Source organism: Rhinopithecus bieti, unplaced genomic scaffold (assembly GCF_001698545.2).
Source record: "Rhinopithecus bieti isolate Rb0 unplaced genomic scaffold, ASM169854v2 scaffold_31734, whole genome shotgun sequence".
Taxonomy (NCBI): domain Eukaryota; kingdom Metazoa; phylum Chordata; class Mammalia; order Primates; family Cercopithecidae; genus Rhinopithecus; species Rhinopithecus bieti.
The window spans coordinates 96,873-113,354 of record NW_016813597.1 but is presented as its reverse complement, the minus strand read 5'-3'; positions in this window follow the sequence as shown (position 1 = coordinate 113,354).

Below are 16,482 nucleotides of genomic sequence, written 5' to 3'. Positions count from 1 at the left end.
AAAAAACTAGCCGGGCGAGGTGGCAGGCGCCTGTAGTCCCAGCTACTCGGGAGGCTGAGGCAGGAGAATGTCATAAACCCGGGAGGCAGAGCTTGCAGTGAGCTGAGATCGGGCCATTGCACCCCAGCCTGGGTGACAGAGCGAAGACTGTCTCAAAAAAAAAAAAAAAAAAAAAGGAGTGAGGACCAGCAAGACTTATTGTGAAGAGCAAAAGAACAAAGCTTTCACCATATGGAAGCGGACCCCAGCGGGTTGCAGTTGCTGGCTCGGGCAGCCTGCTTTTATTCCCTTATCTGGCCCCACCCACATCCTGCTGATTGGTCCATTTTACAGAGAGCTGATTGGTCCGTTTTGAGGGTGCTGATTGGTGTCTTTACAAACCTTTAGCCAGGAAAGTTCTCCAAGTCCCCACCGGATTGGCTAGACACAGAGTGCTGATTGGTGCATTTACAGATCTTTTGCTAGACCCAGAGTGCTGATTAGTACATTTACAATTATTCAGCTAGACAGAAAAGTTCTCCAAGTCCCCGCCAGTCCCAGAAGCCCAGCCGGTTTCACCTCTCACTGGCACTCCCGGCAGGACTCTGTGGCACCCAGCCCGGGCACTCTGGCAGCCCAGAGGGAACTCATCCCCCCATCAAACCCAGCAGGCACTGGCCGGCCACCCCGAGTGGAATGCGGGGCCGCAGAGGCCGCACCCACCCGGACCCCCCCCCCGCCGGCCCGAGAGGGCCGCGCAGCAGTCCAGGTTCCCGCGCGCGTCTCTCCCTCTACACCTCCCCGCGAGCAGAGGGAGCCGGCTCCGACCTCGGCCAGCCCCAGAGAGGGGCCCTCACGGCGCAGCCACAGGCTGAAGCGTTCCTTAGATGCGGCCAGAGCGGATGCCTAGGCCGAGGAGGCCCTGAGAGCGAGCGAGGGCGGCTGGTAAGTTGTCACCTCTAGTGATGAGACGACTGGATCTTATAAAATTGAAAAAGCACACAATGTGCAGAGAAAGGGTAAGCAATCATGATCGTATTGCTCTGCTAAAGTACTCATTACATGACTCATTATATGACTGAGATGACGAAGAAAAATTTTTTTTACCCAACATTTGGGCCCTGAGAAAGGGAATTAATTTTTTACTTTATAACAGAGTTAGAAGAACTACTACCAGGCTTTCGTTTCCATTATCCTAAAATCCGACTTCATTCCCTCTAGTTTACCTACCTCAGAGAGAAAGAGGAGCTCACCTGGTTAATGAGAGCCTGAAATTATTTAAGCCAGGTCACTGTGTAAAGGTCATACTGATTCTGTCGTCTTGTGCGTCACTTGCTCAGCTCAGACATTTCATAACTCCCTGTGTACAGGCAGGTGTGTTACCCTCCTAGCTTGCTTTCTTGGTTTGATGCATTCCTAAGAGCATGTGAGAGCACTCAAGGTCTAGGCTAATGGGAGGACTCTTCTGCCTACCCCATCTCATCTCTCCAGGTCAGCCTGCATGCATGCTTCTTCCATTAGGTTCCAGAGTAGGAGATGGGAGGTCTCAGATTGACCTCAAGTTTATGCGGCTTTTTCCAGCTCTGCTTTCCCAGACAGTCCCTGCTGAGGGGACTGTAAGGTACAATGGAGATTTGTGAAGTCAATATCTACTTTTCTTGTGTGGGTGTTTTATAAATTAGAGTCCTGGAGGGGGATAAATGTTAGAGGTACTTCAAACCCCTAACATAGAAACATCTAAGCCTCGCCCTTTTTTGGTTGTAAGATATACATAACATAAAATTTACCATTTTAACCATGTTTAAATGTACAGTTCAGTGGCATCCAGTATACTCACAGTGTTGTGCAACCATCTTTATCCACATCTACAACTTTTTTTTAATCATCCTAAACTGAAACACCATACCCATTAAGAAGTCATTGAATAGAAGACTGATGCATTCAACTCCATAAAAATTAAAACTTTCTATGAGAGAAAAATGCCTCAAAGTCAAAAGTCAACAGACTGGGGTAATAGATCTGCAACATACATGACAGACAAAAAGCTAATTTGGGTAATATATAAAGCTATCATAAATTATTAAACAAAAAACCAGCAGCCGAATTGAAAATGGACAAAGGATGTAAAAGACAGTTCAAAGAAAATGTAGTTTTAAAATATTTGCTATTTTTTTCACTTTGGTAAAATATGTGTAACAGAAAATTTACTATTTTAACCACTTTGAGGTGTACAATTCAGTGGCATTAAGTACAAATACATTGTTGTGCAACCATCTGCCACTATCCTTTTCCGAACCTATTTTATCATCCCAAAGTGAAACTCTGTATCCTTGGAACAATAGCTCCCCATTTCCCTTCCTCCCACCCCCTGGCAATCACCAACGTACTTTCTGTGTCTATGAGTTTAACTGCTTTAGGTGGATCATAAAAGTGGAAGCATACAGTATTTGCTTTTCTGTGTGTCTGACTTATTGTACTTAGCATAATCTTTTCAAGATTTATCTATGTTGTAGCATGTGTTAGAATTTCTTTTCTTTTTAAGGCTGAATAATATATCATTGAGTGTATTGACCATATTTACTTATCCATTCATCGGTAGATGGACATTTGGGCTTTGTCCACCTTTGGCTATTATAAGTGCTGCTATAAACATGGGTGTGCAAATATCTATGCAAATTCCCACTTTCACTTCTTTTGGGTATATACCCGGAAGTGGAATTACTGGGTCATATGGTGATTACTGTTTTCCATAGTGGCTGTGCCATTTTACTTTCCCACCAGCAGTGTGCAAAAGTTCTGACTTCTCCACATTTGGCATTTGTTGTTTCTGGGTTTTTGTTGTTTTGGGTTGTTGTTATTTTATTTTTGATGGTAGCTGTACTTATATGTGTCAGTTGGTATTGCATTGTGATTTTGATTTGCATTTTTATCATGATTAGTGATGCTGAGCACCTTATGCTGTGCTTACTGGTCATTTGTATATCTTCTTTAAAGAAATGTGTATTTTAAAACCTTTGCTGTTGTTTAAATTTGATTATTTTGTTGCTGTTGCTGAGGTCTTTATATAGCCTGGATATTAATTACTTACCATGTATATAATGTGTGGATATTTTCTCCCCCTCTGTGAATTGCATTTTCAATCTACTGATTGTATCCTCAGATACATAAAAGTTTTAACTTTGTTGAAGTTCTTTTATGTATTTTGTTGTTGTTGTTGTCTGTGTTTTCACTGCCATATCCAAGGAATTATTGCAGATTCTATGTTATGAAACTTTTTCCCTATGTTTTCTTGGAAGGGTTTTATAGTTTTCGCTCTTACAATTAGATGTTTGGCCCATTTTGAAATTAGGTTTTTATATGATATAAAGTAAGGGTCCAACTTCATTCTTTCTCGTGTAAATATCCATTTTTTTCTAACATCGTTAAAAATACTGATTTTTTCTTACTGAATAGTTTTGGCTGCCTTCTTGAAAATCATGACCATGTTTTTTGATTATTTATTTCTATTGTATTGGTCTTTATGTCTATCTCTATGCTGGTACAACATTGCTTTTGGTACTGATGCATTGCAGTCAATTTGAAACTAGGAGGTGTTAGTCCTATAAAATCGTTCATTTTTAAGATTAATTTGGCTACTTGTGGTTTTTTGAGATTTCATCTGAATTTTAGAATAGGTTTTTCTATTTTTGCAAATATTGGTTTTATTTTATAGAAATTTTATTGAATCCACAGATGACTATAGTTAAAAATGGCATCTTGACAATGTTTTGTTTTCCAGTCCATAAACACACGTCTTTTCATTTGTTTGTGTCATCTTTAATATCTTTCTGCAATGTTTATCGTTTTTGCTGTACAGGGTTTTCATTTCCTTGGTTAAGTTGGTTTCTAAGTATTTTATTCTTTTGATGCATCACAAATGATACTGTTGTCTTGATTTCTTCTTCAGATAGTTTATTGTTAGTTATTGTAGAGATACAACTGATTTTTGTGTATTGACTTAGTATTCTGCAGCTTTGCTAAATTTTATTCCATCTGACAGTTAATATCATAGAAACTATAAGATTTTTGATATATAAGATTATGTCATCTGCAAACAGGTAATTTTACCTTTTTAAAAAATTGGAATATCTTTTGTTCTTTTACTTGCCTTTTTGCTCTAACTAATTAGAACCTCCAGTACTATATCAAATAGAAGTGATAAAAGCAGGCATCCTTGTTTTTGCTCTTAGGGTAAAAGCTTCCAGTCTTTCACTGTAATGTTAGCTGTTTTTTTTTAAATATAATATATTATGTTAAGGTGTTTTCTTTTTATAGTTTATTATCTTTTATCATGAATGTGGGTTAAATTTTGACAAATGCTTTTGCTTCTTTAATATGATCACATGAGTTTTTTTTCTTCTTTATGTTAATGTGGTATTACACTGATTTTCATGTGTCAGAGCATACTTTCATTTCAGGAGTCAATTATACTTACTTATAGTGTATAATCCTTTTAATGCACTGCAAATTTGAATGTCTGGCATTTCGTGGAGAATTATGTTTGTAGTTTTCTTATGATATCTTTGGCTTGGTGTCAGGGTAATCCTGGCCTCATAAAATAAGTTAGAAAATGTTACCTCCCCTTCAACGTTTTGAAAGAGTTTGAGAAAAACTCGGTGTTAATTCTGCTTTAAATGTTGGGTAGAATTCAACAATGAAGCCGTGTAGTCCAGGGCTTTTTTTTGTTGTTGTAGCTGGATTGTTGATTACTGATGCAATCTTCTTGCTGAATCTCCTTGATGTATAGGTTTATTTGACTTTTATGATTCATTCTTAGTAGTATTTTTGCTTCTAGGAATTTGTTCATTTTATTTAGGTTATTCAATTTTTTGGTGTACAGGTCTTTATGATACTCTCTTATATCCTTTTATTATTCTGTAACTTTGGTAGTAATGTATTCATTTTATTTTGGAGTTTATTAATTTGAGTATTCTCCTTTTTTCTTAGTCAATGTTGTTAAAGGTTTGTCAGTTTTGTTGATCTTTTTTCGGGGAACAAACTTGGTTGTGTTCATTTTTGATATTGTTTTTCTATTCTCTATTTCACTTATTTCCACTGCTAGCTATCGTTATCATTTTTTTGTCTTTTGCTAGCTATTAGTTGTTCTCCCTTGTTCCCTCTGTTTCTAGTTCCTTAGGTGTATAGTTAAGTTGTTGATTTGATACCTTATTTTATATAATCATTTATAGCTATAAATTTTTCTCTTATGGTACTGCTTTTGATGTATTTCTTAACTTTTGGTACTTTATATTTTTTATTTGTCTCTAGATTTTTCTATTTTCTCTTATGATTTCTTCTTTTATCTATCCTTGAGTGTTTAATACCTGTATTTTTAGACAAAATGTGTAAACTGCAGAATATACTTGATTTGTTACAATTTTATTTGTTTTAAGTTTTTATTTTAGAATTAAATGTGTGTATCAACATTTGTTATGTTCTCATAAACTTTGTAATACATAAGGATTCCTGGTCCACATGCATAAGCCTCTACATGAGTATTATTTTGAAGTATTTAACCTTCTGTTTTACTATTCCAAATGTCTAAATGAAATTGAGCTTTGGGTTTCTGAGATAAAATTGTGGCAGGTGACTGAAAATGCTTAAAATTAGCCAAAACTTAAAATTAAGTTAAAGTTTATCTTCAAGATTCAACATGATTGAGTTGCTCTGTATGGCAGGTAATAAAAGATAAAGTCTTTCATGCTATAAAAGCAAACCAGAGAATGTTTTTTTCTCCTCAGTTGACATCTAAATTAAAACTGTAAAATGTTTATGGCCTTGTGCACTTTTATTTTAGAATTCCAGCTTTTCTAGTTAAAATTTTCTAAACAGATTCCTGAGTATTTGAAAGTCAAATAATTTTTTAGATGAAGTGCTTAAGCAGTGTTTAAGAAGTTAATGCTGTTGTGCTTATTCTTGCTTTAAACAGTTTATTTAATACAACTACATTTTAAGAGTCTGATTTAATGTTAAGTCCCTCTAAACTTTGGTTAAGAAGCAGAAAGCATGACATGAGATTCTTGACATATGCTTTCAATAAATCTCTTTAAAAAATGTTAAAGGTAGAACTATTTAATTTTACACAAAATTGAATCTTTACATATTAGCATAATTTGAAAAATTATGTCTCACAGCTTTTAAAACGCCCAAGTATGATACGCATTTTTCCTTAGTAATGTGAGGATAATAATTGTGGTTACCTTGGGCTAACTATATGCCACATGACATGCTAAATTCTTTATGTGTATTTATCTTCTAATCTTCAGAATTGTTTAATAAGTTTGGCAGTTTTATTGTCTTCATTTTTATACCATTACTCTTGATTCATTATATAGTATCATCATTTTTTCTATGCTTGATTCTTTACATATGTTAATGTTTGTTCATGTGCTTTTATTTCTGATAATGCAATAAACATTTAGAAATTAGAAATTAGAAAACTGAGATTTACAAGTGGAATAAACTGTGCATGGGACACCCAGCTATAAGATGTGGAGTCAAGATTAAAACTGGAATCTACCTGATTCTAAAACCTGTAATGGTAACTACTGTAATTGCAGAAAAACTTCCTTGATTGTTCTGTATGAATTAACCTGTATCTTTTTTTCTCACTCTTCTTTGTGTTCTTAGTACTCATTACTACTTGACGTGTGTGTAGATTTTTCTTTATAGAGATGAGTTCTTGCTTCACTAATTATGCATATATCTTTAATTTGCTGTCTGTCTCTCTTGCTCTTTCATTCACTGCTCTCCTAAATTAATTGCATGCATTTGTATGTGGTTTGTAGGTACTGGTTGATACTTAATTTAATGAATGTAATTAGTATATTCTGTACACCATCAGTGCATATATTATTAAAGATGTGATAGATCTTCTGTTTTCCTCGCTTTATGTTGTTATTCCTATATTGCAGCAGTCCCCAATCTTTTTGTCACCAGGGACTGGTTTCTTGGAAGACAAGTTTTCCATGGACTGAGCAGAGGCATGGTTTCAGGATGATTCAAGTACATTACATATATTGCATATTTTATTTCTATTATTATTGAAAATTAATATATAATGAAATAATTATACAACTCACTACAATGTAGAGTGGGAGTCCTGAGCTTGTTTTCCTGCAACTAGACAGTTCCATCAAGGGGTGATGGGAGACAGTGACACCCAAAATGTGGTGCTTATGTCCAGTCTACTCCATAATCTTGTTTTGGTTGCTGTCATTGAAAAATTCTCTGCTTCACAAAGACAGGATATTGGAAATGGAAGCAGGCATTTATGTGATACTATTGAAGAGGAAATGTCAGTGTTCCTGTGAAGAACAGCAATGGCTTCCCTATTCTTAAATTTTACATAACATTTGCTATTATTGGTTCTTCTCTTTTTTTTTTCTGATATCACTCCTCTCTTCTCCTTCCTCTTAATTGATACATATAATCCTGTGCTTTCATTTCTAAACTTTCTAATGCTTTTCAATGCCTGCAGGTCTTTACTGAATACCACTATAATCATTTAACTTCAATTCTATTTCAATAGCTAAGCTGCCCATCTGGTATTTCCATTGGTTATTATACATAGCACAAACTTGATAAGGCTGAAATTCAGTGCTATAGAAAATTTTCTTGTGATGATTTAAATATATGTTCAAAATGGTTTGAAACTCTTCAAAAGTATGAGGGATCTTCAAAAGTTTGTGGGAAATGCATATCATAAAGAGACTATGCATAGATTTCAGAAATATTTTGCACCTAAATAAACATATACTACCTTGTTATAACATGTCTGAACAGGATCTAATTTGAAAAATTACAATAAGAAAACTAAGATACAAATTTGAAAAGAGGTGCTATTAGAGCAACATGAACTCTGCTAAAATTAAAGCAAGAATAAACATCAAATTTATGACAATGTTTGGTGAAAGAATAGTAAAATCACTGATTCTTTATGACAAGTTTATGAGGACAATGCCCCCCAACATCCACAAGTTTACAAATAAATAACTCATTTTAAGAAGGGATGATAAGATGTTGAAGATAAAGCCTGCAGTGGTAGACAATTCACATTAATTCACCAGAAAAAAATTAATCTTTTCATGCCCTGCTTTAGGAATGACAATAGCATACACAACAGCCAATACCATAGCCATCTCAATTGGTTAAATTTACATAATTTTGAAAACTTCTCACTTAATAGATACAAAATTATTGTTGTTCCCAAATCAGCTGCAGACGAGACCAGAGCTTTCAACTGAAGTTTTACATAAGTGGAATCAAGATCCTGAAGCATTTCTTCAAATAATTGTAAAAGCAGGTAAAACACAGCTATTCTAGTGAAATCCTCAAAACAAAACACAATCAAAGCAAGAGGTGAAAGTGGTCCAGTCACAGCACAAGGTGACTGGTTTAGAACAAAGCTCATAGCAACAGTGTCTTAAGATGCTCAAGGCATTTTGCTTGTTGACTTTCTAGAGGGCCAAAACAAAAAAACCCAATAACACGTGCTATTACGAATATTTTGAGAAAGTTAGCCAAACCTTTAGAAGAAAACTTCCGAGAAATTTCACCAGAGAATTATTCTCCACCACAACAATGTTCCTCTTCATTACTCTCATCAAAAGAGACAATTTTGCCAGAGTTTCAATGGAAAATTATTAGGCATCCCCCCTTTAGCCCTGATTTGGCTCCCTCTAACTTCTTTTCTTTTCGTGATATTAAAAAACTTTAAAGGACGCACCAATTTTTCTTTAAGTTCAATAATGTAAAAAGACTGTCTCTTCGACATGGTTAAATTTTCCAGGACCTGCCCATTTAGTTTTTGTTTAGGGAGGAGACTAAAGGCTGGTATTTATTGGCTTGGTAAAAGTCTCTTGAACGTTGATAAAGCTTATGGGTGGGGAAAAATAAAGGTTTATACATTTTATTTTGTGTTTTACTTTCATTTTCACACACTTATTGAAGTCCTTTCATAAGCCCAAATTCTCTTCTTCTTGAAGGTATCTTAAGCTTAATAATCCTTTCTGGTGAATAGAATTTGACAGAAGTGACTATGTGTGACTTCTGAGTCTAGGTCATAAAATATTTTGCCACTTATGCTTTGCTTTTCCTAAGCCACTCACTCTGGAAGAAGCTAGCAACTATTTGGTGAGAAGAGTCAAGCAGCCCTACAAAATATCCATGTGGAGAGAACCTGAGGCCTTCAATTACGCATCCCACAGACTAGTGGGCCGTGAATGTGAGCAAACTTAAAAGTGAATCTTCTAGTTTTAGTCAAGCCTTTGAATGACAGCCCCAGTTGAAATCTGACTGTAACCACATGAGATATCCTGAGGCACAACCACTATGATAAATTGTCCTTGAATTCCTCATTTACAGAAACTCAATCAGGTAATAAATATTGCAATTTTATGCCACAAAATTTTAGGGTTATATGTTATGAAACAATAGATAGCAATTTCACTCTTTCAACATCCATTTTATTTTTTATACAATCATGCATTTTAATAATGGGGATATATCTAGAGAAATGCACCATTGTGTAATGTCATTGTTGCGTGAACATCATAGAATGTACTTACACAAACCTAGGTGGTATAGCCTATCACACACCTAGACCGTATGGTATGGCCTATTGCTCCTAAACTACAAACCTGTACAGCATGTTACCATGCTAAATACTGTAGGCAAGTGTAACACGATGGTCAGCATTTGTGTATACAAACACAGAAAAGGTACATTAAGAATATAGTATAAAAGATTAAAAAATTGTACACTTGAATAGGGCACTTACCTCAGGTGGTCTGGTAGTTTTCATGGTTACATGAAGATTCCACTGAGATATATTCTGCACCACCCACTGCCATAGGTGACAGTCTTGACTATGTGCACCACCCATGAAGGTCCCATTTACCTTGCTTTTCCTGACTTGTCAAGTGCATGGTGATGTGGTAAGCCAGCACGAGGGCTGAACAGTGTTCTCTTTCTATTGAGTTCTGCAGCTATTTATCCTGAGTTTGGTACCTAGATTTTGTAGACCCCATTTCTTTGACATTCTTGGTAGAATTAGACCCCATTTCTTTGACATTCTTGGTAGAATTAGACCCCATTTCTTTGACATTCTTGGTAGAATCAGGCCATCTTCGTCCCATTGTGCTATGTGTTATGATGCCTAAGGTTATTTTTATGAAAATAATCTGAGGGTAGACCATAGGCATAGGAACTTTGAGCCTGTTGTTTGAGCCAACCCCACAGAGAGGTCAGTTAGCAGTTTTCCCTGAATCAGCATCAGTTTGGATATATATTGCTATCAGTTACTGTGAAACTGGTTGCATTGTCCCTTCACTTTTTCCATCTTAAGAAAACATCTTTAATCCATACAGCATGTTTTCTCTGGTTTTATACCCACTATGATCACAGGCTTTTTTTCTGCTTTAAGATATGGCCAACCATTGCATTAGGGCCTAGACATTAGGTGAACAGAATTACATACAAACCATACTCTAAATACTCTTCATTTTAGGATAAAAATATTGGTACTTATATATACCTTTATTACAATTCTTACGCTTATTTGTCTGAACAGTGTTACTTCATCAAAGTTTATTTGAGCCTTTAGTGGGCACATTAATGAATGTTAACTAGAGAAACATTGTTCCTTTGAGAGGCACTTTAGAAAAAGATTCCTCGGGTCAAATTTTTTAATGGTAGGCAGAGTACTCCATACATAATTCTGAATTAAACATTGCTCCACCAAAATATTCTGTGGCTAAAGATGAAAAATTTTACAATCAGGAGCAACAAAAACTAGACACATTTTTAAAGTAAATCTTTCCCCTCTCTGTCCTTCAGTTGCCTCCTGATGTGTAGCTCTCCTTCCCGCCCCTTATGATTCTGATCTTTCTTCTTCTGCCCCACCATTGACTTCTCCTACTTGCGTTTTGTTCTGAAATTATTTTCCCAAAGGTCATAAATTCCCAAATCGTTTGTTCCATCTACAGATGCACCTTTACCATAAGCCAGATATGTAAGCAACTGCGGAATTTAGTGCATGAGTTCAGAGTTGTACATGAACAAGTAATAATTAACAGTTTTAAAAAAAAAAAACCAAAGAAGAAAATCAAATATTCATCAAATAATTTAGAATTATTTAGGACACATATGGCCCTAATGGTTACTTGACATATCAACTTGTACACCTGTTAATTGGAACATCAGTTGCTAAATCCTGGATGACAGAATGTAATTGGTCTGACCTGATAGAAAACTTGTAGAATTCCTCTTTCCAAAATAAATATCAGGGTCAAAATCATTCATAAAAATAAGAATAAAAGTATTAAACTACAGAAAAATTTGAAGATAGACTATACAATTTATGTCACAACTCAGAGTTAAATAAAACAGGTTTTCATTAAAAATCAAATTATTTATGTAAAAGTTGTGAAACTTAAAATCTTACCAATAATGGATAATTATATAATAAAAGCTATTGTAAATACTCAACAGGAAACTTCAGAACTTTTAATTATTTTGTCATTTATGTTTTACTATAATCTATAATTAGTTTTTTTCTAGTTTATTATTATTTTTATTTATTTATTTTTTTCTTTTTTTATTATACTTTAAGTTCTAGGGTACATGTGCACAATGTGCAGATTTGTTTACATATGTATACATGTGCCGCGTTGGTGTACTGCACCCATTAACTCGTCATTTACATTAAGTATATCTCCTAATGCTATCCCTCCCCGCTTCCCCCACCGCACAACAGTCCCCAGTGTGTGATGTTCCCCTTCCTGTGTCCAAGTGTTCTCATTGTTCAATTCCCACCTATGAGTGAGAACATGTGGTGTTTGGTTTTCTGTTCTTGCGATAGTTTGCTCAGAATGATGGTTTCCAGCTATGTCCATGTCCCTACAAAGGACACGAACTATCCTTTTTTATGGCTGCATAGTATTCCATGGTGTATATGTGCCACATTTTCTCAATCCATTCTGTCACTGATGGACATTTGGGGTGGTTCCAAGTCTTTGCTATTGTGAATAGTGCCACAATAAACATACGTGTGCATGTGTCTTTATAGCAGCATGATTTATAATCCTTTGGGTATATCCCCAGTAATGGGATGGCTGGGTCAAATGGTATTTCCAGTTCTAGATCCTTGAGGAATCGCCACATTATCTTCCAAAATGGTTGAACTAGTTTACAGTCCCACCAACAGTGTAAAAGTGTTCCTATTTCTCCACATCCTCTCCAGCACCTGTTGTTTCCTGACTTTTAATGATTGCCATTCTAACTGGTGTGAGATGGTATCTCATTGTGGTTTTGATTTGCATTTCTCTGACGGCTAGTGATGATTTTCCTTCCACTGTGATCTGAGAGTGCATGATACAATTTCAATTTTCTTAAATTTATTGAGGCTCATTTTTGGCCTAGGTCTATCTAAGAGAAAGTTCCATGTGCTGTTGAATAGAATGTGTATTCTGCAGTTGTTAGATGAAATGTTCTCTATATATCTGTTAAGTCCATTTGTTCCAAGGTATAGTTTAAGTATAGTTTAATTCATTGTTTAGTTGAAATAGTATAGTTTAAATCCAAGGTATAGTTTAAATCTGCTCTTTTTTTGTTGACTTTCAGTCTTGTTGACCTGTTTAGTGCTGTGCTGTCAGTGGAGTATTGAAGTCCCTTACTATTATTGTGTTGCTATCTCATTTCTTAGGTTGATTAGTAACTGTTTTATAAATTTAGGAGCTCCAGTGTTAGGTATATATATGTTTAGGATTGTCATATTTTCCTGTTGGACAAGGCCTTTTACCATTATATACTGTCTCTCTTTGTCTCTTTTAACCACTGTTGCTTTAAACTCTGTTTTGTCTCATATGAGAACAGCTACCACTGCTCACTTGTGGTGTCCATTTGCATGAAATGCCTTTTTCCACCACTTTTCTTAAATTTATGTGAGTCTTTATGTGTTAGGTGAGTCTCCTGAAAGCAGCAGATAGTTGGTTGGTGAGGTCTCATCCATTCTGTGGTTCTGTATCTTTTAAGTGGAGCATTTAGGCTATTTACATTCAATGCTAGTATTAAAATGTGAGGTACCATTGCTTTCTTCATGCTCTTTGTTGCCTGTGTACTTTGCTTTTGTTTTTTGTTTAACTTTTAACTTGGATTTTGTTTTATAGGCCTTGTGTGATTTATGCTTTAAAAGTTGCTGCTTTGATGTTTTCCAGGATTTGTTTCAAGATTTAGAGCTCCTTTTAGCAGTTCTTGTAGTGCTGGTTTGGTAATGGTGAATTATGTCAGCATTTGTTTGTCTGAAAATGATTATATTTTTCCTTCATATATGATGCTTAGTTTCATTGGATACAAAATTCTTGGCTGATAACTGTTTTGTTTGAGGAGGCTGAAGATAGGGCCCCAATCCCTTCTGGCTCATAGGGTTTCTGCTGAAAAATCTAATGTTAATCTGATAGGTTTTCCATTATAGGTTACCTAGTGCTTCTGTCTCACAGCTCTTAAGATTCTTTCCTTCATCTTAACCTGATGACAATGTGCCTAGGCTAAGATCTTTTTGTGATGAATTTCCCAGGTGTTCTTTGTGCTTCTTGTATTTGAATGTCTAGGTCTCTCTCAAGGCCAGGGAAGTTTTCCTTGATTATTCCCCCAAATATGTTTTCCAGGCTTTTAGAATTCACTTCTTCCTCAGGTATGTAAATTATTCTTAGGTTTTGTCATTTAGCACAATCCCAGACTTCTTGGAGGTTTTATTCATATGTTCTTATTCTTTTTTCTTTGTCTTCATTGGATTGGGTTAATTTGAACACCTTGTCTTTGAGCTCTGAATTTCTTTCTTCTACTTGTTCAATTGTATTGCTGAGACTTTCCAGAGCATTTCACATTTCTAAAACTGTGTCCAAAGTTTTCTGAATTTTTGATTTTTTTCTTTAAGCTTTCTGTTTCCCTGAATATTTCTCCCTTCACTTTATTTATTTATTTATTTATTTTTATTTCCTTGTGTTGTGCTTTGCCTTTTTCTGGCCCTGTCCTGATTAGCTTAATAACTAACCTGAATTCTTTTTCAGATAAAACAGGGATTTCTTCTTGGTTTGGATCCATTGGTGGTGAAGTAGTGTGATTTTTTTGTGGGTGTTGAAGAGCCTTGTTGGATCATATTACCAGGGTTGGTGTTCTGGTTCCTTCTAATTTGGGTAGACTCTGTCAGAAGAAAGGTCTAGGGCTAAAGACTGTTAATTATTTTGTCCCACGAGGTGTTCCCTATTCCTATGGGTGTGGCTTCCTGTGAGATAAACTGCAGTAATTGTTGTCTATCTTCTGGGTTTAGCCACCCAGTGGGTCTACCCAGCTTTAGGCTGTTACTGGAGGTTGTCTGCACAGATTCCTGTGACGTGAACCATTAATGGGTCTCTCAGCCATGGATACCAGCGCCTGCTCCAGTGGAGGTGGCAGAGGGTATAATGGACTCTGTGAGGATCCTTAGCTTTGGTGGTTTAATGCTCTTTATTTGTGCTGATTGGCCTTCTGTCAGGAGGTGGCCCTTTCCAGAAAGCATTAGCTGTAGTAGTGTGGAGACAGACGGTGGTGGGTGGGGCCCTAGAACTCCCAAGATTATATGTCCTTTGTCTTCCATTACCAGGCTGCATAAGGAAGGACCATCAGGTGGGGGCAGGGCAAAGCATGTCTGAGCTCAGACTCTCTTTGGGCTGGTCTTGCTGCAGCTGCTGTGGTGAGATGCCCAGGTCACTGGAGTTGTGTACCTAGGAGGATTATGGCCGCCTCTGCTGAGTTGTGCAGGTTGTCAGGGAAGTGGGGGAAAGCCAGCAGTCAAGGGCCTCACCCAGCTCCCACAAAAACTGAAGGGCTGGTCTCACTCCCTCTGCCCCACCCCAACACCCCTGAGTCTGTTTCCAGGTTGAGGGCCAGACGGGCTTGAAAATTTGCCTGAGGCTATCTGCCTCCAAGCTGCAAAAGAAAGGGGCTTTAGTTCTTCTCCTGCTTATGGAGTCTGCACACCTGATTTGCGCTCTCCCCTGAGTTCTGGCCAGGAGACTTCTTGCCTGGTTCAAAATGTTGCAAAGTTTAGCTAGAGAATTCCTTCTCCCTGTGAAGCTTTACCCACTGCTCCTCTGATCACCATGCTGACAGACTCCTGTGGTGCCAGGCAGGAATGGGTTTCTTGGAGACCCAGCGACCTCCCAGGACCTTTCTGCTGGTTCCTCTAACCCCTGCAGGGACAGTCCACCCCTTCAGAGGCTCTGTGGGTCCTCTTGGTATTGATGGTTTATTCTTACCATTGACCTGGAGCTAAAATTTACAGTGCAAGCCTCCGCATGTTGCTCTGTCCAGAGCTGCAATCTAGTACTGGCTCCTGTCAGCCATGATCCCCTGAGTCCTCTTATATTTTACTATTCAATTCTAGTTTATGAAAACCACTTTTCTTTCCTCAAGACTTAGCATAAATGCCCTCAAAAACCTCATTAAAGAACATGTTTGATAATTCACCAGATACACTCTTTTGCAGTATGCGGTAAACATTTAGAGAATGTGTGGCATGAATTAGAGTGTATGATCTGGTTACCCCATGGGGAAAGAAAAAAAAAGTTAGAATTCTTACCTATGCTATTTTATCTATTTTCATTATTTCTTTATGGGATATGACTTATACAAAATATATATATTAAAATATATAATATATGCATATATATACACACATATATATGTATTTACTATATATGAATCAGTTTCCTAATATAATGCACTTACATGCATGTATCTAGGACAATAACAAGAGAGAGTAACTGCAAAATTATTCAGTGAAATTGTCTGTCTATAAAGGGTTCTGATATAGAGATATCTTGCTTAAGATATGGAGAATTATCTTTACCATTAGAGAATTTAGTATTTTCCCAAGGCATGAGAAAGTATTCTTGTATAAAGACTCAAGAAAAGGACTGCCATGAAATTATTTTAATGCAAATTCATTGATGTCATAAAGTAGAGAAAGGTAGTCTATGTCCTGTAATACTGAGAGCTGGATTTTGCAATTTCCTCCCGAGATGAAAAAAAAAAAAAAAAGTTTACATACTTCTCAGTGATAGAAAGAAAACTTGAAAAGAGCCAGAATTATTTTAAGAAGATGTAGCTAAATAGCCCGGTGGTAAGTGAAATAATGCCATAATGCCTATGTCTCACCCACAGGGCCTAGGGATGTATCATGGTATGTGACAAAGCAGAATTAAGGCTGCAGGTGAAATAAAGGTGGATGATCAGCTGACTCGAAAATAAGAATATTTGGCCTAATGTAATTACAAGGGTCCTCAAATGTAAAAGAGAAACCAAGAAGGGAAACAATCTGAATGCTGTGATGTGAGGGAGTCTGTGTTTTTTTTTTTTTTTTTTTTTTTTTTTTTTTTTTTTTTTTTTTTTTTTTTTTTTTTTTTTTTTCTTTCTTTTTTCTCT